The following is a 25934-nucleotide window of genomic DNA, read 5'->3' on the forward strand; positions in this document are numbered from 1 at the left end:
TGAAAAAATCCATCACGTCAGATTTAGGAACTATATAATTAATTAAAAAACAAGACCAAACAACCAATTAAAAATAAATGCTTTTACTTTGTTTTTGTTTTTTTTTTCTTTTTCCTTATTCCAACAATAATCTCCTAACATGTCTTCATCCCAGAACCCTTTAAAAACCTTCAGGTCATCACTCATGCTGCCTTGGTTTTTCTCGCAAAGAAATGTAAATGTGAATCAAAAAAACAAAAAAAAACAAAAATTTGTGGAAATTCTTTTACTTTTTCTTTATTTTTTTTGCATTAGTTTTTATATTGCGTTTTCTATACAATCAATTAGTACGTTTTCCGACATTAACATTAACGTTAGACAGTGCCATACAAAACAAATTCAGTTTTTGTGAAACGTTATTTATACGTTTAAAACAAACGTTTGTAAATACTATTATTAAAACCGTTAAAGTTGATTTACATTAAATTAAAACGTACTTGAAACGTTACAAATTGGCCAAAAAAGATGGTTATTAAACTTCGTAACATAAACGTTAAAAAAACGTAATCATACAACCAAATAACAACGTGGTAAATTTTAACGTATAACGTTATATCAACTTTATAACGTTAAAAAAACGTTAGATCTACGTATGCCTTAAAACACTTCGTGCAGTTTTTTTGGGTTGCTGGAGGGTAAGTAAACATAAAAATAAATATAAATATAAAAAAGTAATTATTTGTGGACTAGTAATGGCTTGTAGTATAAGACAATAGCATTCTTATTCCAGCTGCAGGCGTTATCGACAGCTTTATATGTATATGCGTATCTCTTTAATAGAATATTGCAATAATTATCTATCATTAAAAAGATAATATCTAATTGACAACCTCCTAATGGCTTGTAATTTTTTAAAACCCGTTTAAATCGTCTGGTTATTCTTGTTTATTAATTTATCTGTAATAGCGTCTTCAATAATTCAGTATTTATGTTTAGTGCCGTGAGATCGATAAAAATAATTAAACTAGACACAATTATTCATAAGAAAATTTTGGCTTCCTTTACAGCCACCGAGATAAAGTCTGATTTACGCCAATTGGAAAATTATGAAAATGAGCGCTGTAATTACCCATCAGAGACATCTCTTCAAGTCATCACCCAATTTAAATGCAAACACATCGTGTACAAGTGCCGAAAATATGCAAAATGAGCGCGATACGAATCCTTTCATTATAATTGTAAAACCGTTTCCTCCATTCACTCTGGTTAACACGTCCGTACGCCCAAAATATTTCATTCAAGGAAAATAAATATGTTTCAAAAATGTATAAAGTAATGCGTCCGAAAATGACAAATAGCGGAACCGTATCGTTGCTAGGCTACGTTCGTGGAGAATAAAAGCGTCGCTTTCTGCATAGTTCTTACAAAATCAATTTTAACCGGAAAGTGATACAAAATCCGCTACTTATGTAAGGAAAATTGCGCCCCTTACGCAAGTCGGATCCCAATTACGGGGTTTTAATCCGTTTCCGTTACCTAACGTTTGGATGAAATCACCTGTCGGGAATTTATTGAAACTAGTTGAAAGTGTGTTTTTTGTGAAAAATCGTTTCAATTTTTGCGGATGAGCTTAATCCAGTTGTGCGGAACGGATTAGTTCATGGTTGCGGTTTCGCGTTGTCATTGTCGATCATTTAAATGGTAAAATATGACGTTTGCAGGCACCGGAAGCAAAGCGTCGGTGTCGCCCCGAATGAATTTATTACCGAATTGGCAAAATCTCATGTTCTCGGTCGTATTTTCCGAATTAGAGGCATAAAAAGCCTCATCCCTAAACACGTCGGAAACGGTAGTTTGATATAGTGTTTTTGCGAATCGGAATCAGAAAAGCACGCATCTCTTGCGATTTCCGCTCTGCTGATTTACGGTGCGGACTATGCCGGTTATTGTTATAGTTTATTGTTTTATTTTTGTCGTTTGTTAGGTCCGTAAGTGTGTATTATGATTGGACCATAAAATTCACATCGTGTGCATTGCATTTGAGTAATGTAAACACTTTACGACATTGTATCAATATTTTAAAATCTCGTTCGATCGTTACTCCTGCTGCCTCGTAACAATTTTATGCCTGTACTCCCTTTTAATCATCAGCGGAACACAACGGGAAATATGGCAACTCGAGCCGGGCGGTGCGATTGGAAAATGCGAAAATATATTGCATTACCTTACTCTATGCGGAAAAGTCCCTCAATAGACGAACTCCTATTTCTACAAATGAGGCCATTCAATCAGATTCGAGGCATCTTATACCTACACAAAAGTTATTTTCCAGACAGGACGTATTGTGGCTGGATATTCAAAAGCAAACTAGGTTGAAGCAATGTTTAATAATTGGTTCGGTTCAAAAATGAAGAAACACAACTGGTCACGTTTCCTAATCTAAACTTACAAAAATTAAAGTGGTTCAGTTCTTTCGTTAAAAAGTAAACAAGTAGATCGCAGTACAAAATATGGTTTCATATTTTTCTTCCATGTGAAAGTTTAATCTATATGATTGCTGTAAAACCTAAAAACTATCTAAATTAACATTTTTATACGTAATTAAACAATCAAAAAAAAAACGTCGGTGAACACAAACAATATTAGGTAAAAGAATAAAATGCGTACATTATACGCAAAGTATTTCCTTAGTTTGACAAATTATTCTATAAAAAATACCTGCACCTATCTGTAAACATTACAGTGTTTGATGTATGAAAAACATTTTCAATAATTGCAGTGTGTTTACAAAATGATCAAGTATTTAAGACAACAATACTTTACTTTAGCCATTCTAAATAAAAATTAAGAAATATTTCGAACACAAGAATTGTGAACTGTAACATTTTTAATCTATACAATCTACAAATGTGTACGTAAGAAATAATTAAATTTACTAAAAGACAACTCAAAAATTATCTCTTTTGTTCTAAGAATAACAAATTTCTTCATGTGTTACAACAATTATTGTATTACATTTGTCAAAATAACATTAGTACTAATAAATACAAAAATCATGAACAGAAACGTACACTGTTATACAGATCTCTAACAAAGAATTATTGGACATGAACTTATCCAGGCTGTAAAAGGCTTTTTGCAAAAGAAAAGCTTTAATTTTCGTTGTAAAAAGTTTTGGGGGTAAAGCAATTACATCTGATAATAATTTAAAAAAATAGGTACTTAGTAGTTTTGAGAATTTCTAATTTTATTTATTCCAGTAAAGTCTACATTAAACTTCTTTGTTTTTGATGTTATACAGTCTGTACTAATGAAAATTGTTTTTAATATTACATTAAACTTTGATAACTGTATAATATGTTTATAAGAAATTCAACAAAACCTTAATTTCAACAGATTAAACGAGCTTTGTATTTTTTTGACTGGTTTTCTGTATTCACATTAAAAAGCAATTTTTTACGATGTTTAGACACTTTAGAACCTAACTTTTTGGATAGTTAGTCACAACTAAAGTTAAATCTAAAATTTACTTTTTTTTGGATTTTTTTCTGTATAAAACAGTAAAGTCTAGGTACTTTTTTTATTTAGAAACCTATTTAACTAAAGTCAGTCTTTTGTTCAAAAATTTATACTGTTATTTTTCAAACAGAGTAATTTTGATCTGTTAATTAAAACCTATTTGCAAACGAAAAACGGCTTGTGGCACTTTGGCTGAGTAAAAATAATAATGATAATGTTTATTGCAGTGACTCTGCAAAGTAGAGACCAAGTCAGTAAAGGTGGAAACACAAAATACTGAAAAATAAATGTATTAAATTAAGAAAATACTGTTCTACATTTTTTACAGATCGCTAAAGACCTTAATATTTAAAGAATCTCTATTAGTTTATTTAAAAAATTACAATAAAAATATTTAAGCTGATATGGAGCCGTTGTTTTTTTTTAATTTGTTTAAGAGTACTTGTCTTTAGTATCTTAAAAAAAATTAAAGTAAAATTTTTGTTAATAAATTTTTGATAAGCATGCTAAAAAGTAGGAACTTAGGCCATAAAAAAACATTAACAGAAGCCTAAACTCCATTTCTACAATATCCAGATTAATAAAGTTTTAAACATTTGTTTTTTTCAAGTTATTATTTAAATAATTTATTACCAAAGACAGTGCAGTACTTGATGTGTAGATATTTGCTCAGAACTTACTAAGTTTAGACCAAAAGTACCATCGGTTTTAAATGTAAAGACGGTCCAAACTCTGGATCATACGTTAAACAAACACAAAAATGAGGAATATTTGCTATGTAGTGTTTGGTATTCGCTATTATTCTAAAAAAAAACTAACCCACAGGTATCGCTTCATTATAATTTCAATCTTTATAATTTATAACAAAAATAGAATAAGAATCACCATAAAAAATAGTCTCAGGGTTATTATTTATACATATACCTAATTATACCTTGTAATTAGTGCAACTTAATTGAAACGTCAGTTCTAAACCGCAGATTATACAATTAATAATAATAATTAACATAATTTTACTGTGTGTTTTCCATACAATTTACGGTCTTGTTTCGCCATTATCACCAAACTGCGAATCTGGCGTTTTCATCGTCGCTGATCATGGAAGAAGAGTCTTCGCTTTTTCCTTCCATTTCTCTGAAGTTTCTGTCAATAAGAGAAATGTTTCTTCATAAAACAAAAAGCCGAAGATGTCTTTGCACAAAATTCCGCGACAATCATGATTCGTCGTTTCAATTTTCCCAGGACAGTAGTTGGACGTTCGTGGAAATCGTACGTCTATGAAAAAACCTACAAGAAGTACAATAATACGCTTAGTTAAATATTCAGTAGGCGATAGTCGGTGGTACCTGAGTGTCACGTATCTGGTGCAAAGAACGCCTCTCCCGGAACAATCAGATCCCAAATCGGCTCTTTGATCTCACCGCGACTACTAGAGATGCTAGCTCCATGTTTACAAGCTCACTATACATAATTTCCCGATGTGATATGCATGTTTTACAGAGGCATCTCAGATAGCGCCTTGTGAGACACGCTCGACAACAGTGTAATTAATATGTATGGTAATCGAACGGAATACATTAATAGAAATTAAATTACGGCCATAAACTACCTCCAAAGGGCGGGTGTTTATCACACTGTGGCAGACTCTTAAACGGGGAGAATTAAAATGTAACTAAAGCGACGTCTACTTGCTATAACTCTCAAACGTCCAGCTTGATGACTTAATTTGTTTTCCGATCATAAAAGCTAATTTATTGCAAAATTCGCAGATTGAATTTTGCTTTATGTTCGTGCTGACTTTTCCAACCAGCCTTCATAATTACCATACACAGGCTGTTCCGTCTCAACCCCACATTAGAAGTATTAAAAATTTGGGTTTTGTTTTTTTTTATAAATCCGAAAACACCAAAAGAAATATCTAGGCTTCCTCTTTAATTTTTTTGAGCAGGACCTAAAGCATTAGTAAAAGCTCCTATAAGCGGACACTGACGTGACGGTAACACGCTTTTTGTCCGGTTAATGGAGATGTCCTCTTAAGACAAATAATAATTTATACGCAAAAACAAACTAAAAGAAATATTAAAAAAGTAGTAGCTTGATATTATTTACAACAACAATACTTATCAACTATTTCTTAAAAAAAACATAATTTTTCTTCAATTTTTTTTAATGTTATTTATTTGTCATAATAATGCTGTATAAAAGATTGAAATAACATTGAAATAAAAATATGTACCCGCTTATCTGCCGGATTGTCATAATAATAACTATTTGTTAATAACATACTTGCGTAATAATTTAAACTGTCCGCTTAAAGGAGAGTTTTGTTTCCAAGGATAAGAATTTCATTGTCTAAGTCCGTTTATTAGAGAGTCTTCTTAAAAGAGAAACATCGTCATTTAAAATACATTAGCTCAAAACAAAACCAACAAAAATGTCCGTTTGTCTGAAGAGTCCGCTTATAAGAGGTGTCCTTTAAGAGAGATTTTACCCTATACAAATTTTCAGATGACTATCATTATTAGAACATTATTAGAAGAGTAAACACCTGAAGCAAACAGCTGAAGTATCTACTTACAGACACTTTCTTCTAAAAAAAATATTTATTAGTTGTTTTCTTAATTTTTTTTAATAAACTATTAAAATTAATTTTTAAATTTGCATAAAAAAATAAACTACCCTCCTAGTTGTTTCTAGTATGTTGTAGTTGTAGAAAAACACTTGTTTTTCTTGTCCCTTTGTATTTATTTTTTCCACTTTTCTCCGCTTTCTCCAGTTTTTTTTCTTTGTTTTTTTATGCCCAGAAATATTTAAAACATACAAAATAACACAAAAAAATATACAAAAAAAACTCTTTTCTCATTTTTTTAGATAAACAATGACTAATTTATAAATTTACATAAAAAATAAACTAACTAAAAATCCTCTTCAATTTCTTACCCGTCATTTATTAATTTTTCTTTCCACTTTTAAGTCTCTGATTTCTGAAGTTTTTTTTTCCATTTTTTTTCCAAAAACATGCAAAAAGACAATTTCCTTTAAATGGCATTTCGTGAAACCTCTTAACACCGTCTTTCTTCTGAAAATATTAGAACCAGTAATTCTAATGCGGGATTTAAACGGAACAGCCTGTATTTCAGGTGCAGAGAGAGTTCTGAATCCACCACTTTTTACCATCAAGATTGTCCCAAAAATACGGCGCTCAGATTTACATAAAACTTGTTATTCTCGCCTCTTCTCGAGTAAATATGCGATAACCTGCGACCTCAAGTAGTGAAAAGAAGCCGCTTCTTTGTACCGCATCAGAATTTTTGTGCAAGATTCAACCAAATAATAGTTAGGATTTGTTCTGCACTGAGCGATGCCTTTTTGTGCGGAAATTTCATTAAACGCTGTTGACATTACTTAGGAAGACAATTCGAACCGTAACATTCCTATTAAATTTCGTGGGAGTGAAAAATTCACGGAAATTTTGTCTGAATATTTCATGGTTTTTGAAATTAACGAAATGAGCAATCGATAAGATCTGTTCCAGTCGTCAGAAGGCAAAATTTGCCCGCAATTTGATTGGTTCTAGCGTTTTTTGGTGGGCCTTAATGACCGTCTGAGCATCCTCTTGTCTGCAATGAAAAAAATAATTAGTTATTAAAATGATACAAGATGGAGTGAAAATAAACCGCTCCGTAATAACGTGTCAGAATGGGTTTGTGTGTATTTATGGTAGTTGGAATTACAAACTTAATAATTTTATGCCACCCAACGAGACAGGTGTAATGCACAGTTTGTTGTCACAGGCGAACAAATACGATTTAAATTGTCCAAATCGAATAGAAAAGTGTTAAGGGAGCGGGCGTTTGTCTTGCAGTGTGCAAGAAATAATCGGATGTTCACACAGCGCTGGACCGTTGTGTTTGATTCGTTTCAATAAATTATCTCATTTCGTTGCCGGTTTTTGTGCTACATCCAGGTGTGGGCTGAAAAACCCGCATCTACATAATTTGAATCCTGTGGAAGGGAAAACCAAAAATGGTAATTGCCCACTTTTTGAGAAAATCATTTAATGAAGCGTGTCCGCTTTTTGCATTTTTACGGTGGCGGCATTTACATTTTTATAGACGATTTTATCTTTAATTCAAACGTGAATTTACATTGCATGAAAACAAATAATGTTAATCCAGTGCAGTGGCGAGGCATTTGTAAAATTAATCGGGAAAAGCAGCGTCGTTAAGCCAAATTGCTAAAAAATGTTAATGACAAATCGGGCCGTGAATTTTTTCGGAAATTTCAATTTGTTGACGCCACGTGCATGCATAATCGAATGTTTTACATAAACACGAGATGGTCGTGTTTTTCAGACCTCGTCACGTACGCTTAGTTTTAGTCCGGATCAAAAAGTTATGAATGAATTTGAAAAAGCAGACTTGTAATCGTCGTTAATCGTGCATTTTAAATTACTTCGATTTGGTTTCAGATTCACTTTGTCATTGGGTTTCTTCCTTTAATCACCGACGAATAAATGCTTTATTCATGGCGTTTAAGCATCAAATAGGTTTGTGGTTTCGGCTTTTTTCGACGTTTTTCTTAATAAATTCATGCATTTCTTTGGTTTACGTGATGCCACCACGCTTCTGCTTCTTCGCTCTTACGTTTCAGTAACGCAGGAAATTACTATTCCATTGAAATTATCACGAAAACAAATTACACTTTAATTGTATTAACGAGAAACTAATAAGAAAAACCGTACGCAATTTTATGATTTGTTGATTACCACTCTTTTATTATGAGATTCTGAAAAAATTCCACCTTAAACCGCTAATTATATTTACAAGCGAAATATTCATTTATTCCGCTTTTTTACATCCTATCTTCCCATCAGCGCTACTTCTACCAAATGGAATTGCGAATACAACTATTTTAATTGTTTTTACATTATCTGATTTTTTCATTTGCCTTTAGCTAAATGCTTTCTACTTCAGATATTTTCTAAAACTAAAGTACACAACAATTTGTTTTAACATTTTCTAGTCCAAAAGATTAAAATAATGACTAAAACAACTGCAAATATATTTTTTTAAATAATCGGTCTTGCAACTACAGATAGTTCTTAAAATTCACTTTACAGAAAGCGATTTAAAAGAAATTGAATTTTATTTGTTAAGTGTTCTCTAAAGTGTTCTGTGTTTTTTGATCTTGTCTCTAAACGAAAGAATATAATAATAAATGAATTCGATATTTAATTTAAAAACATATACACTCAATAATAATAATAATAATAATAATAATAATAATAATAATAATAATAATAATTATAATAATCTGCAAACTTCGAACTTCGATTTCTAGGTTTTTCTCTTTCTTCAATCCGCCGCTAAAGTGTATAAATATCAACATAAAAAATAATAAATCTTTTAGATAGAATACATAGCTCAATTATTTTATTTTTAGAGGACAAGCTCCAAAATGTACTATCTTTATGTTTTAAAAAAAGTAAGATAGATGGACCTCTTGTGACATTTTTAACGCAAAATTATAAAATAGAATTATTTTGTAAAATATTCCGCTTAGACCCAGAGTGTAGATTCTTCCAAGATATAAAATATTTCGAGAATATTTAATCTTTAAGGCATATTAAAATAAGCAGGTACTGAGTAAAATTAAATATGACCTGATGTATTTTTATACAACTTGTCATCTGTTTTTTTTTTCTTCTTACTCTTTAAAACTGTAGACATCTCTATTTATTGAGATAAAAATGCTTATTTCATTTAGTTTTTATTTATTATCTCCACCATTAGTTTCAAAATTGCAACCTCCAATAATTTTTGTAAAAAAAACAATTTCTTTACATTTGATTTTATCAAAAATCAATGTTAGTGTTAATTTAACCACATATTTATTTAAAAAAAACACCAAAAATGAAAAATTTTAATAAAAACTCTGATTTCAACTTTAAATATTTCCTTTTGTAAAGACAGAATCAGAGCGGATTTTTTTTCATAATGAAAAAAGGAATAAAAGGATAAATAATTATTTAGGTGGTTCAATAATAAACAAAGCAAAACCGCAGATGTTTATTTTCACGTAAATTGTTTCTCATTTATGCACACAGTTTGTTTTTTCAATTCCTCTTTAAACAGCAAATTCTCTTTATGTTTCCAAAAATGGACATAGTAACATTTTACAATTTTCAGTGTGACGTTTTTTGGTTGCGTTTCAATTTAATGAGCCTCTGGGATGAATCTTTTCATTTAAGATAAATGGGGAACATTTCGGTTCGGTACTTTTTCCATTATCCGGTTTCAAGGTAGGAGAAGAAAGACTTTGAGGACAAAGTTGACGCGTTGTAAATTCGAAATTCCTGTCATTGTCAAGCACGACTTTAAGTAAACTTCAAAGACAAACGTTGTTCTGTTTGAAAGTCCAGAACAGGATAGGCCAATCAGGCCCGGATTGAATTGTGTGTGTATGTGTGTTCGCCCCCATGTTGACATTGTTGCCGGAATAGACTTTCAATTCATTAGCGCAGGGCGTTGTCATATCACAATCAGGATAACCTGAAAAATATATTTACGTAAGATAGCCGGATAGAATTTCAATTCGTTTGAAAGCCTCGGCCAGGGCCGGACTCACATAATTAAAATCGCATATACTCACGGAATGCTCCAAAATCCCTTCCTTTAAGGGCTTATTCGAAATGGTAACGAAGTCTATTGACTTGGTAAGGAGGTTCTGTTTCAGATATAACGCAGCTTGTGTTTTCTAATATTCCGGGCTCCCGGAAAGCCAGCCATCTCGGATGGATTTTCCCAACCATGAATTCTGGAATAAAACTGAATAATGTAGAAAGTTTTATTTTTTCCTCGAATATTTATCGCGTCCAGAAATGGAGATGCAATCAGATGGCTTCTCGAAACCGCAGACTTTGTAAATCATCCCAAATGCATATAATTGACTGTGATGATTTATTAATCGCGCTTAAAATGCAAATATAAAACATGTCTGAACCAGAATTTATAAATGTATCAACGTGCATTCAAAAAAAGTCGGGAATAAATCGTAATACGGTTAAAGAAATTTAATTTGTAATGGTAATTACTTGTTTGAGAACGATCATGCATCATCAGCAATACAAACTTGGCCGCCAACTAATTATTAAGTCCATATTGCATTCGTAATGGTACAATAACAAGCCAATATTATCATTGCATTGCGTTTGTGGAAACAACTGCAGTCTTACAGATGCCATCGACGTCTTCGATCAGATAAATATCACTTTTCGGAATTATTTTCCTCTTGTTTTTGCAACACACAACAATAACAATACCGTTCGTTCTAATTTCATACAAAATAATATAAACACAAACCTAAAACCATCGCATAATTGCTTATTAATTCCCTTGTACCTTGTAAACGATTCAGAAACCAAGTCCTGATTGAAACGAAGATAAATAATAACATGTATCAAAAACCGTTACAAAACTGCTCATTTGCGAAAATACAATGACCATCATATTTCTCAGACCGAAACTAACAAAATGATTTAATATTAAATTAACTCTTGTTCCATATTACAGGCCGATCGCTTATTAATTTGCAGAAAGTCTTCAATCAGCGACTAACACAAATATAGTTATGAAATTACTTTCTCATAAGTTCTGGTTTACTCGCCATTACACAGTTTTTTCGACTCTAATACATATTAATAAATTAGTTTTTCACTTTAAGTGAAACGTCCGGAAGAGCATTGTAAACACTTTTGCACAAATCATTTTTAATTACACGAAAGCGCGCAATCAAGATTTAACTTTTAATTTAATAGGCAGCCACTTTGCACAAATTTTTAGATTTCATTTTCAGTTTTTACGAACTTAACAATTAGAGCCACATTTTTAAAATTTGAAATACGAGGAAAAGTGATGACGGACGGGACACAAAAAAACTCACATCTTGAAAGGACCTGTTGGAGCTTTTGAAGCCACAAAACCGAAGAATAAGGCAATGTGCTACGAGTTTTGATTAATTTACTTGTTGTTTACATATGACGGACGGGACAAAAAAATCTCGTGAGTGAAAATAGCTTCAAAAAATTTATTCAGACAGGTTTCAATTATTAAATTTAGACTGTGAAAGTCAAAGATTCTTGGTTTTGTTTAAGAACGAAAGAAATAAGAACAACATTTTACGTTTGCGATAACGGACGGGACACCAAATGTAATAAAATAAAAAAAGAATATTACTAATTAATTTAAACTAGAAAAATACTCTTCAAAAATATTCAACAGTTGTATTACGTCAGTATCTTATATTATTGCCTAAAAGACATAGAATGTAATTTTTTTTAGAACAGTAAACCGATAGAGAACTTTTAATTGTCCGCTGTGGAGAGGTGTCCACTAATGGGAGATGGAAATTTTAATACAGGTTTTGTTAAGTTTCTACAAAAATGTCCGTTGTAAAGAGGTGTCCGTTAAGGAATTATCTTCTCTCAAAAACTTTTTTTGCAAAATATTTTGTGTATTTTGAAAGAGACTTAACTAAGATAATTTTGAAATTTCGGGGTCGGGTTGCATTTTTCCTGTCTGTGGGCGATTTTTCGTTTCTAAATGAAGCCGCAAGTCATTTTAGAACAACCACGAAGTTCTTGTAGAAAGCTTAAAAATTTTATCACGTCCACTTTAACCGCAAACGATATTAACTTTTCCTTTTTAAATTTGATGAACGAATTTCTGCACAAGCAAAACTGCACACGAATTAAGCGTTTTAATCTGGTAATATTTGTGTGGTGCAAAGAGTGTCTGTAATATTTACAATAAATCTTGTTTTTATCTGTGCGCTGCAGGCACTGAGCCATTAAAATCAGATCATTTAAATAGTTGTTGAATTATTAAGTGTGATTTTTCTCCAATTAGCACGCACCGAGTTGCAATTATCCCACTTCGCATAATGAACTTTAACATACCGATTCGTAGATATTGCAGGAAAAATGCGCCTTATTGATGTGCTACAAGCCAAGTCGATCGCATTTCCATAATTAATTATTGTTCTGTTGGCCACGACATATGAGCAAACAGGGGCTGCATTGTAATTTTCGCCATTTGCATAATGCGCTTAAGTTTTTGCATTAATAACGAAGATAGAGCCGATATTTAAATGGTATCAGATCTAAGGAAAGCAGTCAGCATTGAGGAAGTCGGGGTTGTTTCAGATTCGGTTGGCAAAACAACAGACAAATGTGGTATCTAAACGCACACAGTACACGGGCATACCTTATGTTTATTACACGTACACGGGGAATAATAAATAAGTTTCGCATTAAACGCACCATAAAACACTTACGATATATAAATTATCTGCGCAAAGTTTGCAGCTGCAAACTGAATTAAAACTTTACAATTATAGCTTAAGCGACCTATTCAGAATTATTTCCAATAAGATTAAAAGTTTTGAGGGAAGCTTTTCCTCTGGCGCCCCCAACTCGTGCCGGGAATGCGAATAAAGCGAGCAGGACACATGTGTATGGATGCGTGTATATCCATGCATTTTCAGTTTCAAAAGAAATGTTTCCACCCCTGTTTTATGTAAGCTGCTTCCTTATTCACAAGGGAGAAATTTTCTTAGCATTTCAGACATGGATTTATTCGACAAGAGGCGATCTCGCACCAATCACTTAGATAGACACCGAATTTACACATTTTCTCATTTTTTAACTCGATTCAATCAAGCTTAACGTTTCCTCGCACTGGTTTAGAATCGATCATTGGTGCGGTCACTTATACTTAAAACCAACGGTGTTGCGGTGTGGCACTCAATTTGATAGAGAATGTTAACGTAGTGTTGTTAATTTTCCCACAAATAATAGACGAAAATCACACTTTATCTTTGAAAATTTCTAATGAAAACCTTGTTTGCATTCCTATTTTCAATCATTCTGATTAAAAAAAAACATTTTGCGTTGAATCCGAAAAACATTGTTAATAAAAATCATCCAGTAGGATTTGCACACTTCTACTATATTTGACGTTGAATTAAATTGAAAAAAAGTGGAAGAAAATATTTCTCAAGCTAATTCGCCGACTTTTGAACTAAATCTATTTGCTTTTTATGAAAATTATTGCAATTATATAGTTTGTAATGTTGATTTATTTAAAAAGTTTGTGTTAAAATATCTGCAAAACACGGTCAGCACCTGGGGCCTGGTGGCTCAGTGGTATAAGCGCCACTTGCGACGGGGGAGGTCGGGTGTTCGAACCCGGATCACGGCAACAATTTTTCTATGAAAAAAAGTTAAGAAAAGGTAAGTGAAACAACACATAAGCAAAAATAAGAGATTGAGAGAACATATAGACGTATAAACGTAAAGCGAAGCATAAAACTGACAGACATAAGAAAATAATGCGGCAAAAATGTAAAAGTACGTAAAGGCGCCAAATTGTAAACGTATTTTTTGTTTTGAGAGAAAAAGAGATAAACGTAAAAGTGAAACATAACTTCAAACTTTAGCGTTAAATCCTTAGTTGACTTACTTCTTAAATTATAAAAAAAATAAACAAAAATATTTAATTTATCTCTAAAAATCTTTAGTTAACTGAGTTTGTTTAGTAAAGTCCCGAAAAACTTTGTTAATAAAAATCATGGCTACTGCGAATCCAGTAGGATTTGCGCACGTCCACTAATTTTGACTAGAAAATACACAAATTTGGTGATTTTTAGAGAAATTATGTCCATTCTCGGTCAAAAACGTGCTAAAAGTCACAAAAAAGATACAAACAATTTTAAAATTGTAGAATCAACTTATACGCTCGGTATCTTTTTATTAAATCTAGTGAAAAATTAGGGAATTAAATTTTAAAAATGTGGAAGAAAATGATTTCTCGAGCTAATTCGCCGACTTTTGAATTAAATGTATTTGCTTTTTAAGTGAATTATTGCAATTATATAGCTTGTAATGTTGATTTATTTAAAAAGTTTGTGTTAAAATATCTGCAAGACACGGTCAGTACTTGGGGCCCGGTGGCCCAGTGGTATAAGCGCCACTTACAACGGTGGAGGTCGGGTGTTCGAACCCGGATCACGGCAACAATTTTTCTATAAAAAAAATTGTTGAAAAGGTAAGTGAAACAACAAATAAGCAAAAATAAGAGATTAAGAGAACACATAGGCGTATAAACGTAAAGCGAAGCATAAAACAGACAGAAATAATAAAATAATGCGGAAAAAATGTAAAAGTAAAAGTACGTAAAGGCGCCAAATTGTAAACGTACTTTTTGTTTTGAGAGAAAAAGAGATGAACGTAAAGGTGTAACATAACTTCAAACTTTAGCGTTGAATCTCTATCTCTAAAGATTTTTTGAGCTGAATGTATTTGTGTTTTAGGTGAATTTTTAAAATTATATCGTTTGTAATGTTGATTTATTTAACATCTCGGATAAGTGTAGAAGTAACATTGGAAATAATGAGAGATATTGTTATACATAATACTTAAAAAATTGAAGTTTTGTTTGATTTTGGCCCGTTGTCCGCTTGGTGCGTACAGTGGTCCGAGTAAAAAACATGATCACAGCGAAATGCGAAGTCTAAGTCCCACAGGACACGCGAATACATTCAAATCCCGACCTGACGTCATAACATCAGTAGGGTTGCAACCCTCGACCGCTTTGTTCCCACAGGTCCGATCTAGCAGCAATCATCGTACAGTCGGAGAGATACCACGTATAACTTACATTCGCTTCAATCGACTCTGTAAAAAACTGAACCAAAGGGGTGATCTTACCCTTATGTAAATCAGGATCCAATGAGGTCGCCGTGCGTCGACCATGCGCGAGCTGAGACCCGCGAGGGTGCTCCTGAACTCCTCAGCCAATCCCGGCCCCGATTCCATCCCTGTTTTAAATTGTAAATCGTGAATGGTGAGCGTTATGACGCGAATTTGCAATCTCCCGTGTCGTCCCACATTTGGAGCGCGGCGGAATTGAGAAGTCAACTAGAATCATTATAGGTGAAGTGGGGCCAAAGTTGAAACCAATTACACCCCCATTGTTGCCATCGACAGACCTACTCGCTTCAAATGTTTCCGTAGTCCGGCTTCAACTATTCCGTCGCAATGGAGATTTCAATTTAGCGATATGTAGCTCAAAATTCACCCAAACGACCTGAAATCAAATAGAAAAGAGCGCATTATTTAATACAGTTTCAGGCGCAATTAATTCTGCGTGAAAAGCGGAATTTTCCCCGCTATCGACACGAGAAACTGCGATAAATGATCCCGTGATCCAGACGTGTCTCGACTAGGATCAAATGATGATTTATATAAGATCCTGTCAGCTCATGACTGATACACTATGCTAAAGTATCCGGTAAGCGAGCAATACTGAATAAAAAACACCATAAATCATCGCTAATGCAGTCAAAAACCCACCAAATCATATCACCCGCTTTTTAACTTTTCACAGGGGGAGGCTGCACTACGTCCTCTGCATCCTCAATATTAATGGTTCTGAAAGCACACCCTTGTCCAGCTTTGTTTCAAATTTTCAAACTACTTTAATTACGGAACCAAACTTCAACAACAAAAGCGAAAATTTGTGTTCTGATTAGTTTTCTCTTTTATCTTCGTCACTGGCAAAATTTTTTCCGAATACCTCCAACAATTATAAGAGTGAAAAGTATAATAGGAAGTATAAAGAAATCAGAAATCAGTTCGATTAGTATTTAATAATTAAATATTTTAAATAAATAAATACCAAAATAAACAAATTAATAATTAATTTTTGTACAGGAAAACTACATAGAAGAGAAAGTTCTGATAATGATATTTAGCTGATATAATGTTAATTTATTTAAAAAGTTTGTGTTAAAATATCTGCAAAAGACGGTCAGTACCTGGGGCCTTAGTGGCTTAGTGGTATAAGCGCCACTTACAACGGGGGAGGTCGGGTGTTCGCACCCGGATCACGGCGACAATTTTTCTAAGAAAAAAAATTTAGAAAAGGTAAGTGAAACAACACATAAGCAAAAATAAAAGATTGAGAGAACACATAGACGTAGAAATGTAAGGCAGAGCATAAAACTAACAGAAATAAGAAAATAATGCGGCAAAAATGTAAAAGTACGTAAAGGCGCCAAATTGTAAACGTACTTTTTGTTTTGAGAAAAAAAGAGATTAACGTAAAAGTGGAACATAACTTCAGACTTTAGCGTTTTAGCGTGAAAAGTATAATAGGAAGTATCATAAAGAAATCAGAAATCAGTTCGATCAGTATGTAATAATTAAATACTTTAAATATATAAATACCAAAATAAACAAATTAATAATTAATTTTTGTACAGAAAAAATACATAGAAGAGAAAGTTCAGATAATGATATTTATCTGATATTTAACTTTCTGATTTTAAATACAAAAATATGTTTATCTTCATATCTTTTTAAATTTTGACGTTTTAGAAAAAATTTGGATTTTTTGAAAATTTTTGGTTTTGCACTTTTCACTTCAAAAATCGGTAATTTTGCCATTTTTAGAGTTTTAGCCATCGTATTTGTACAATCAAAAAAAAAGCCTATATCTTGCCTACAGTGTGTTCAAAATTTGAAAAAAAAATTTACTAACATCAAAATTATTAAAACATTAAACATTATTTTTTGATAACTTCTACAAGCTATAAGTCAATTTTTTCAAATAAAATACCCCATTTTTTATTTTACTAGGTGGAAGAAAGGTTAATTCTTCAACAATTTGTATTAGCATTCCCTATACCTATCTGTGATAATTTTCGAGTTATGTTGGTTTTCTTGGACATTGCTGGAAATTCTTTACTAGCCACAGATATTTTTGCACAATTTGGCAAATATTTCTCATTGAATAAACGATAGTTCTGCTCAAATTTTTGCTTTCATTTCTATTAAAACAAAATAAATTCATTGGCTGTAAACAAATAGACACTTTTTTCTTTTGATATTCGAGGTTTGATCCAAAAAAAATCAAATTTTATCGTTTTGAATAATAAATAATTACGTATGACTTAAAATAAAATGTGCATTATTTAGCACCGATATTTAATTGCTAAACACCTGTATGTAAAGTTGGAAGTGAGTGAAATGTGAAGATTTCGTTGGTGTGGAATTGTTGCGAGCTGATAAAAATTTAATTAAGTTAGTTGATGTAGGAGTAGATGGAGTAGCGCATTCTGCGCGCTCCTGAATTTGATCCCTTCTAATTACTAAAATAAAATAATTTCGCTGTTCATTGTATTAGAAATCCAAAAGAAAACACGGGAAGCAAGAATAGCATACACAAAGAAAACAAAGTATATCATATCTTAGCAAGCCAAGTGCATGGCGGCCAATTTTCAAATTCAATTTACGTGGAACAAAGCCCTTCCCACTCTTTTATCTTTTGTTTTATTCTCTTGCACAAAATATTTTGCTAGCAAAATTCCCCAGGTTATATAAAATATTGGTATAGCTAACAACATGGGAATTTCAACTTTTATAACAAACGATCGGGAGCGGAATTGCTTTCCAATTTATTTAAATATTTATGGGAGAGGATATCCTTCAGGATTCGGGCAGGGATGAGTCACTGCCCCGAAATTAGAATAGATGCTAAACGTACACATTTGCGTGTAAGTATGTTTATGCAGTGCAGATGAATGGGGTGGTGAGGGCGAGCGCCGCATAGGGATGATGGGGGTGCCGAGAAGGGCTCAGAGAGTGAGAGTTGTCACGCACAGGGTTTGATTGGACTGCTGCCTGATCGATATTGAGAGATTCACCCTCGTCTGGACCAGTCGCTACTATTCGTACTGCATATGTAGAACTGCCATCCTTTCGGCATTATCCTCATTTGCCTGGCCGGCTGCCACCCCCTCTAATTAAGCGCACAGAGCGCAGCCGGGGACGCTACAATTAGGGCGTAAGCCGCTTACTGAAAACTGGCCCAAATTTTAATGCAATCATAATTTCCACACTTTTCTAAACATTTGATAACACAAGACGCTCGCTACTATCAGAGCGTTCCACATTGCTGACATTTACCCCCTGCTGTTAGAGGACATCATCGCGAAGGGGAAATTGAAATGTGTTGCCATTATATGATTTTTTTAGGACTTTATGATTACGGCCGCACCAATTTAGAGCAGGCTTTTGCAGGGAGGATCTTATCTATCAAAAGTATTAGAATTTATGAGTTTACTTTTTAGAAAAGCCGATAAATCAACCACGACGCACCCTAAATCAGCCGTTTCTAGCATTTCTGTCACTTATTTTAAAAACTTATTTTTAAAAAAACACCATGAACTTTTCATAGTTAAGTTAACCAAAAATACAGTTATTGAGTTAGTTAATTAACCAACTAAATAACAGAACAATAGCTTTGTTCGGGTAGAATATTTAGAACTAATTCTAATTCTTATATGTTTTAAAACTTCTGAATAAATGAGATTATCTTGCAGTGAAAACGTTTATTTCATACTAAATATAATTCAAACACTAGTGTTTATAAGTAGGTGCAAGAGGAATCTAATATTTCAGGCCATTGTCAGTTTTTGCACCTCACTTTGAATTTTCAACAAAGTTAAAGAAACAATTAAATAACCATTTTGTTTTTAGATACTTATTATTACTTTGGTGAATCACACGTAGAATTACACAAAAAAAACGATTTCTGCTCGTTATTCTTACAAATTTTAGTATTTTTGAGCTTGGTATAGATGTTATTAAAAGAGTTAAAAACCCAAGTGGTTCTTAACCAATGTTCAGCAGATGACTGGAATTTTGATTCAAAAATTATGCAAAAATGTTTTGGCTGAACCTTGATGAGTTAAAAGCAGAGATCACCCACACATAGTATTGTTGTAAAAAAAATTCGCTCTTTTATTATGACTATTATCATCTTTAGACATACGTATCTCGTTTAACTAACTAGTCTTTGAATGCCAGAAATTGAAAAAGTGACAAAATTTTGTTTATTTTGATGGATTTTTCAATCTAAACTGCACAATTAAAAAAAATAGCAAATATTCTTTGAAACAATTAAAAAAAACACGTAGGTACGTTGAGCTTCAGTTGAACTTGTGTTAAACTACAGAGAAGTTTCTTTTGCTCAGTGACTTAAGTTGAAGCAAATTTCGAAAAGTTCGAATTATGCCCTATTGTTTCCAATTTTTTTCCAATCTTTTTTTGAGTGAGAAAATATTTCTTTAAAAAAATCTTCTTTTTGGTGATTTTCGGTGCCTCGTGCGTCGGTCGAGGTCCTTGTCTATTAAAATCGTGGTTCGCCACAAGTCAATCAACTCATCCGCCGTCAAAACGTGCCGAGCTTCAGCAATCCAGCCGTCTCTTTAAATTTCCCCACAAAAGCCGATTGAGAATTGAAAGCATCCAAATAAAGCTTCCATGCATTTATTACTCCAACAGTAGCGAAAAATTCGCGAAACAATCCAAACTTAATTGTTTAAGTGAAACCGGCAGGTAATTTGATAATAGCGTCCCAGCTAATCAATTCGGACTTATCTGAGCCTGTTTAACATTCCGTTCAGATCTCGGCGGCGTTGTCAGCAAGACAATTGACTAACGAGCCCTGCCTCATTAGCCTCAAGGTGGACATCGTCAGACTGTTTGATTGTTTGCAGTTTTCTAAAGAAAAACGACCAAGAGAACGCCTTATCAGCGGATGCACAGCGTAGGATAATGCGAAGTGATCGGAATAAAGGACTCTCCAGTCCAGAGCCTAGTTAGGCTCAAAAGCGCTGCCCGGGCGCGATAAGGAGCCCTGCGTAAACCAGGGATTCCTCCCCATACGGTTTCCGGCATGTAAAGCCCCTATCACACCAACTCCTCCAAAAACAACAATTATTATACAAAAGGCTAAGTTCAAGAGTGACAAGTCTCGAGTACAACACAACATTTTTTCTACAAGATAAATTTGGAACATTCTATTTACCCTGGCGGTTAAAGTGCAATTTTATCTACTCAAAAGAGTTGATAAAGAAATAGTTTAACATCTATCCACTGCAGAAAAAAATAGTTAGGTCAACTTAACTAATACAGCGATTATTTTGTTACTGGTCGGGTGTTTGGTCTGAGTTGATTGAATAAGTGGCGAGAGGGCTTGAAGTGTGATACGGCCTCCACATAAGAATATAACCCTCGTTATGTGTCTACATACGTTGCTAGTAGTGGCCCTCTATCGCACATGTACTAATGGCGTTGAGGGCCATCCAGTGTTTTATTTTTATTATTTTTTATCTTTCATGTCCATTCACTGATATTGCCGAATTATGTTTCAATTTAGTCGTATATATAAAAAAAAGTCAAGAAGTTTCGATATCGTTGCAGGAAATCCCGAAAAAGTCGCAAATTAATTAGGGCGGAACGGTTGAAGGAAAAACAAAGGTTTAAAACAGTGGAATACAGAGTAATAAGAATACATCCGTCCTATAATCAAATTATAGTCGGAGCAGGCGACAATATGGCTACCTTTATTTACCATTAGTTTTGATAATCTTGTTCCAGACGAATGTAATGGATACATTAAGTTGCACTTAACTCATTTTCTGCAACTGGTGCTTGCTGCCTTTAAAACACAAAGAAAGCTCCATTAAATGTCTGAAATAATATTCCGCTGGCTTCGGGATGGGTAAATAAAGGAAGGGGGAATTAGGAAATGGGGACACTGCTTTAAGTTCAGCAGAAATCTGAATTTGTTTGCCCGAATGTTTGCACAATCACAAAATATAAAATCTATTTCGTCTAAAAAGTAGTTACAAAAAAATGTTTACGCGTATTTTTCTCCATTTTCATTTAATTTCCATCTAATAATTAATAATAGTAATAATAATAATAATAATAATAATAATAATAATAATAATAATAATAATAATAATAATAACAAACAGCCTTTATTGAATAAATTCAAACAAAAGGAACAGATGGGGAGGCTAAGTCTAACTTGAAGCTAGAGGAAAAAAAATTAACAGAATATATAAAAATAAATTTAAAATTAAAAAAAAGTTTTAATTAAAAGAAAGAAAAAACTAAAAGAAAAACCATAAAAAACATAAAAATGTCGATTTGAAATAAAGTTTAATTGAAAATGCTGAAATAAATTAAATCCAACGAATTGATACATTGTTCTGATGTACTGAGCCTTTTTGAAAAAACTTAATAATTTATAATAAAATTAATATAAAAATGTAATAAGCGAAAAAAATTATTCAAGAGGTGTCTGTTGAATGACTGTCTCTCAAAAACTAATAATTACACAGAAATCAATCACACTTAAGCAGCGTTTGTATTAAAATAACATAAGAAATAATATTTCCAAGAATATTTCCTTACTGCAGTGACTTGATTATAGACAAAGTTTGAAAAAAAACCGCTTGAATAATGAGTAGGCATCTAACATCAAATGTTGATTGCATTGTGGTTATTAATTTTTGAAATTCGGTAGAAATTTTAGAAGACTCACCTTGTACATCAAGAGAACCAAAAAACCAAGCTTTATTTGTTTAAAGTATTTAGCTTCAAAAAAAAATAGATACTGCGTGACCATATGTAGAATTTCTAAGGTCATTTAACTGGTTATTGCCAAAAAAATTCTGTGGGGGGTAAATATGTTATTTAGGAATTTGATAGGAATTAGGTGTATTTGAGATAGTTTTGACTAGAAATAGTGTCTAGATAAGTTTAAAGAAATAATTCCGTAAAGATCGAGCTGTTAATCCTGCCATTGTTGCATAGTTCCGAGCTGGAGTCATTGGAATAGTGCAGTAGACAGGTATTCAGCTTCATTCATATATACTTTTCCAGTAAATGAACTGTAGCAAAAAGGCATTTTTCCGTCGGCGCTCCTGCATTCAAATCAGCAGCCGACTGTGTATAGGGATTTAGCATAATAATCCCCCGTCTTTGTCCACCAAACCCCTTTCTTTGTCTCTCTAGAAGATAGCGCTCATGTCAGCTGTCAACCATCCGTCAAGTCATCTACGGAATGAAGCCCGTCCTGTCACCCCCCTTCTCCCAAAGGAATTCGACAAAGCAGTTACGCAAATGTACCAACTATTCTTAAGAAAATTCCATTAAGTCTTTTAATTTAGTATCGCTGATAATTTAGACAACAACAACAACAGTTGCGCTTATTGATTTATGCACTTTTGAACACCTGACCGATTTTTACGACCACAACGAAAGTGAGACCGAACGCCAAACCAAAAGCTTTAGAACAGTCAGTCAGCATAATGTGATGGCGCCACAGATTGCAATCTTACCGGACGAAATGGAGTAATTTTTCAAGACGGTTTCTAGATAAACGAGCAGATGCTACCGACACTGCAACTAAATTTGCCTGGCTGTTTAGAACCGACACATGCCTCTTGTTTCAGGGGCCGCATACATATTTATGACCGAATTCTTCACTACTTGCAAAATTAACAAGGAACAGACAACTGCCCAACCAACGGCGACAACAGAATATCAACTGGATTACTAGTAGAAAAATATGCACACTCTAATTTTTAGTCTTAAACAATATATCTTATATTTTTGTATTAGCCTTGATTTTGAAATAAATAAATAATTTACGTACAAAGAAAAAAGAAAGACCAGCCCTTAAACCAGCTTGAGTGGTGTCTCATTTGTCCCAGGAATGAGTAATTGACCAATAAAAATATAAAAATCACCTCCTACTTGTTTATCTGGTGCACAAAAAAATTGTTATACTCGTATTTATTATGAAAAATTTGGCAATGGCAATGAAATAATTAGGGGTTCAGTGGCTATAATTAAGTTAAAAGCGGGCGAAACTATTGATTTAAGATAATTAAACGATCCGTTAACCGGCATAGGTCCCATAAATTCCCGTCTAGACCATATGCCACATTGCTGATATAAATAAATTAGAGAAATAAATTTTAATGGGTGCACGTTAGCGCCACAAGAAACTATTATCGGAGCGTTTTATTGCGATCAACTGTGACTAAAGTCTCTAAATTAAAGCCATGTCACTAACTAACTATAGTAAATTTTCCATCACCCTAAAAACACCCACACACCAATCATCCAACTGTCCCAATATCACTCGCAATAACTTAATTAAGAAATCCATTAATTTATTGCCTGATGGTATTTACATCTAAGATAAGGGAAGATTTTTTCAAGGTGGGGCGAAATGTTCGGATGAGACCTAATCCCCTGCCGAGCCAAAAGATAATGCCTGCCATTTTTCCGGACACCAGTCGCATTATTTTAAAAAGTTTTTATGTCCAACGGACGTTCGAGCGCGAGCTTTATGGGGAAACCATCAATAATGCGACGATCTTAGCGACAGTGGGGCTTACAGTCTTTGCTCGTCGACATATGCACTCGAGAAGAAACATTTCAATAATGTGCCGCATTCACTTCGAGAAGAAAAGCAAAATAAAAATAATTGTTCAATGTGCTTGGGCGATAAATCAAACCGGATTGATTTATTTCAAATTTGATGCCGTTGAAAAACTAGATTAAAACCGCATAAAACGCAGCTCCCAGCAAGGCTGGATCTAATAATTAAAAAATTGAAAATACATTAACGTAAAATTGATGAATAAAAGTTGCAAGAGTTTATCAACGTCTGGTTTTCCCGTGTCCAAGGTCCCACCTTATCACTGTAAGAGGCATCGATTCACTTAGTTGTAATTATCAGAATGAAGACACTAGCTGTTAGTTTGCTAACAATTTTTATTTTTTCTGTCGCACATGGCGAGCCAGGTAAATGATACAATTTCCTAATCAATTTTCTTATTGTTAAGCCCAGATTATTATTGGCGCGACTATCACGGAAAAATCCCTGCCGATGCCATTGTGGGTGGGAGAGACTCCAGAGGGTACCCCACCTACATAGGCCAGGCTTTCGTCCGTTGTCACGGCATTTTAATTGGGCAAATATATCCAGGCCAAAAAACTATAACGACCTCCAAGGAAGGAATACACGTTACTGATGTTTACAACAGAGTGAAAATTTGTCTTGAAATAGTAAGTGTCAAGACTTATTTAATTTTTTAGATACTGTGTAGTGGTCACAAAGAGAACTTCTCCTGGGTGCCCGGAAACGCAGCAACGTTGCATTTAACCACAATTAATAAGCACTTAGTGTCAGGTGGAACTGAATGGGGAAAGGTCCTTAACATAGGTCGTGTCAAATATCAAGGCGAATTAATTGTGGGGAAAGTCTGTTCCGGAACGATAGGAAAAGCCAAACTTTATTTTCCATACAAGGGTGAAGAAATTGAAAGCGACACATACGAAGTGCTTGCTTATGAGGACAAGCCAAATGAAGTTGAATCGGTTTAATCACTGGAGCCACAAATCAACTTTTTTTTATTTCCACATTAAAAAATCGTAACTGAATTACTGAACATCTGCAGTAACGTGCGTCAATAATAAAGAAATCAAAAACTAAATAATAATAATATTAATAACATTTGGCTTTTAGAAGCCAAAAGGTTATATTCTTATCACAAAATACGTATTTTTTCCCATACTTTTGTATAAAGACGCCTCGAATAAAATAAATGTAAACAAACCAAAATGAATCAAATGTTATTCTTATGTCTGACAGCTCCGCTTTTACACCTTGTAACATGAGAGCCCGGTAAGTACAAAAAAATCCAACAGTTGGTTCGATTAACGCAGAGTTTAGATTATTATTGGAGGGATTATGACGGGAAAATTCCTGTGGACGCTGTAGAGGGTGGAAGAGACGTAACAGACCATCCTACATACATTGGTCAAGCTTTCGTCATAAACCATGGCATTATACCTGGGCGAATTTATCCCGGGCAAAAAAATATCACGACTTCAAAACAAGGAATCCACGTGACTAGCCTTTACAACAAGGTAAAAAACCAAAAACTGGACAATTTAAATAATTGTTTTCGCAGATATTGTGCAGTAATCACAAAGAAAACTTCTCGTGGCTTTTCGTTAGAAAACTACCAACAAGCATTTGGTTAAAGGTGGGACGAGTGGGGCGATATTTTGAATATTGGACGAGTTGAGTACCGAGGAGAATTAATTGTGGGGTTCCCGGAAAAGCAAAATTGTATTTTCCGTTTCAAGGCGAGGAAATTGCCATCAATAGTTATGAAGTACTTGTTTATAATGATGAGCCAAAGTTTGTTAAAACATCTTAAATAAAAACATATTTTCTTAAAGTTTAGTGTATGTAGAAGGCTATAAAGGGTTGTCTTGAGCATCTCCAGTGGATCATCCATCAACTATTCAGCTGCTGACAGCTCAAGGTGTCACTTACCCCACCCACGCATTAGTGTATTACTGCAGTGCTGCCAACCGTAAAGCTTTTAGCAACACTAGATAATGTATCTACACGGAGCGCCGTACTGAAATTGCTTAAAATTAACTGGGTGTAGGAGCCTTGAGAAATTTCCTTATGGTGTAAAAATGG

The 25934-nt window shown here is 33.5% G+C and overlaps 1 long non-coding RNA gene and 1 other non-coding gene across 5 annotated transcripts in view; one reads left to right on the plus strand and one right to left on the minus strand.

The window, feature by feature from the left end:
* Positions 1–2355: 2355 nt before the first annotated feature.
* Positions 2356–25934, minus strand: part of LOC103312583 (uncharacterized) — a 35000-nt gene continuing 11421 nt past the window's right edge. For 2 of the 4 annotated variants that reach the window (XR_001574861.2, XR_010335347.1), the window contains exons 3-5: positions 15269–15647; positions 10153–10317; positions 8803–10052 (exon numbers count right to left, since the gene is read on the minus strand). This is a non-coding gene — a long non-coding RNA (uncharacterized LOC103312583). Of the gene's footprint in view, positions 4786–4844; positions 7119–8797; positions 10053–10152; positions 10318–15268; positions 15648–25934 lie in introns of those variants that run through there. The other 2 variants (XR_010335346.1, XR_010335345.1) reach the window with 2 other exon arrangements.
* LOC657017 (uncharacterized) lies at positions 24082–25683 on the plus strand. The gene is made up of 5 exons (XR_010335445.1): positions 24082–24238; positions 24285–24481; positions 24533–25121; positions 25170–25366; positions 25411–25683. It is a non-coding gene; the product is annotated as an uncharacterized LOC657017 (transcript).

The sequence above is a fragment of the Tribolium castaneum genome, chromosome 9 (assembly GCF_031307605.1).
Source record: "Tribolium castaneum strain GA2 chromosome 9, icTriCast1.1, whole genome shotgun sequence".
In the NCBI taxonomy this organism is placed as follows: Eukaryota; Metazoa; Arthropoda; class Insecta; order Coleoptera; family Tenebrionidae; genus Tribolium; species Tribolium castaneum.